This window comes from Eurosta solidaginis, chromosome 4, assembly GCF_040869045.1.
Source record: "Eurosta solidaginis isolate ZX-2024a chromosome 4, ASM4086904v1, whole genome shotgun sequence".
NCBI classification, from domain to species: Eukaryota; Metazoa; Arthropoda; class Insecta; order Diptera; family Tephritidae; genus Eurosta; species Eurosta solidaginis.
Genome location: NC_090322.1, coordinates 176,561,825 through 176,564,234, shown reverse-complemented (window position 1 = coordinate 176,564,234; position 2,410 = coordinate 176,561,825).

Genomic DNA, 2,410 nt, shown 5'->3' with positions numbered 1-2,410 from the left:
ACCATATTTGCTGCCGTCGCAGCAACTGTGTGTCCGTGGGCTGAAAACCATCCCATTTGGAACCGTTGCCCACCCCTGGACCGCTTTTGCGTAACTTCTGGGTGGCGTTTCATATTGCTTGTTTTTTGCTCTGCATTTTTGCTGTAACTGCCTAAACGTTTCTTTCTTGTTCTCTTTGCTAACGACTTTCATGCGCTCTTGAACCGTCTATTTTTTTGTTTCCCCTTACCTTCTTTCCAGCGCTAATAGGCCGATGGGGATTTTTCCGCTAACCACTTTTACGGCTGGTCTTGATACAGTGCGATAAGCGGAGGCTACTCTCAGAGCTGCTGTTCGCTAGAAGCTTTCAACGATTATTCTTACGAAGTGCGTTTGCCCACAACTCACAGCCATACATTAACGCGGATAGAGTGATGTCCATCAGCAGTTTCCTTAAGCTTTCTGTCGGTTCTTCGATGTTTGCCATCAGCTTTCTTAGCAGTGGTACCTGTTTAGATGCCTTCTCAATCGCATGTAGAATTTACGCCTAATTTGTTAGTCGAGTGTCCAACCTTTCTACTAAATAGTTGACTACTTTTGATGATAAATTTCTGTATAAGGTTTCAAAGCTAAGTTCTAACGGTATATGCTTTTTTGTTAGGAGTATCCACTCTTTGTTTTCTGCTGCCAACATGAGTTCACTCGGCTCTACCCACTTCGTTCTGCGCATCATGACTATATTCAGCTTCAAGCGTGCTTCTTTTGTGTTTCGGGCTGTAATGACAGCAGAAATGTCGTCTGTGTATCCAACTAAGAATTAATCATCAGGCATTTAAAGAATGAAAATTTCATCGTAACTGGCGTTCCACAGGTCAATATCAGGAATTGATCCCTATGCTGCTCCGCATGTGACTTTCATTGTACGCGGACTCTCTAAGGATTCGAGCACTGATGCAGCTTCTGATGACGCGCCTACAGCGGCCAGCATGTCCGCCTATCTCGTGCAGTTGCGTTTCTTACGTCTAAGGTCGAAAGAAGGACAAATCGTTTGGAACTAGCATTAGCGTCTGTAAGCACATATTCAATTGCGCCCGAAGTGCATTTTCTGCGTCTGAAGCCATGCTGCCTGAATTTCATATGAAAGTGCAAAGAAAAAGCACTTCCTTATGAAGCCAAGGCACTTCGGTATGATATTCAAATTTACACTAACAAATTTACACCAAAAAATTTTTCAAAAATATTGTAGCAGAGAATTAAGAAAAATTTTAATCCCAAATGTATTCATTAATACCTATATGATACTACTTTATTTTCTCTGTATTTTTCTTGTATTTTCTTTAATATTTTTTGTCCCCCTCCCTCCTAATGCGGTTTCAGTACTAGTATAAGTGTGTAAACTATATTTCAAGAAACTAACGAAACACAAGAAAAATACAACCTAGTTCATTAAAAACAAACGAGCCAGTTTGTATTTCGATAGGTTTTTTTTACATTCGGCGGTTTTTTCTTTATTTTCTCTTTCAAATGAAAATTTTGTTTTTAGTTTGAAAAATGTGTGCATAAAAGCACAACTAAAATAAACTTTCTTGTGAAAAAAGTTAAGACCGAAATAATTTTCCTGTGTTATTTGCATTGTTTTTATTGTTAAAAATGTAAATGTAAAAATAAAATTTAAAACATAAACAAAAACATGTCAAACTGACTAATTTTGGGGGAATAGTGGTCTCGCTTTGTCATGGTAGAATTGTTTTTGTATTTTAAAGTTCCGATAAAGTTTCGTCAGTTTTTCTAGCTTGGAATTCAAGACAAAATAAAGTAGTGTCATATAGGTATAAGGGGACCATCAGAATTCTTTAAATATTTAAAATACATTTTCTTTTTTTTTCAATTTAAAAAAGTTTCGTATGAATTAAGCGGGGGTTGCCCTTATTGCCTTTTAAATGTATTAAAACAGTTATTTGAACCAAGAAAAAGAGATACCTAAAGGAAAGCGGATACCTACAGTGGCTTACAAGTCTTGATGTCGCATTGGTTTCAATACGGGGCATGTTGCAATTGTGTTGTTGCAACAATCGCCCTCCCTACCATGATTTCCGTAGTCTCCAACTAAAACAAAACTAACGTGGAAATCCCTAACACTTACCATACTTATCTAATATCAGGCCAAGGAATCGGAAAAAAAAGTTTAGCAAGTCATTTTGAAATTGACAATATTTATTAAATAGACCAAAACTTAATTTTAACTATAATCAATCCTAAGTGAAAGGCTTCGCTATTTTGAAATAAAAGCCTATGTTGCAACTGATATTCAAAAATTCTTTACAAATAAGCATTTTAAAATTATCAAAAAAAATTGCCTTTTGACATCTGTACACAGATTTAGAATTCTGGTCAGAAAAAAATATATATTTTACGGGCTAATTCGGTTGCA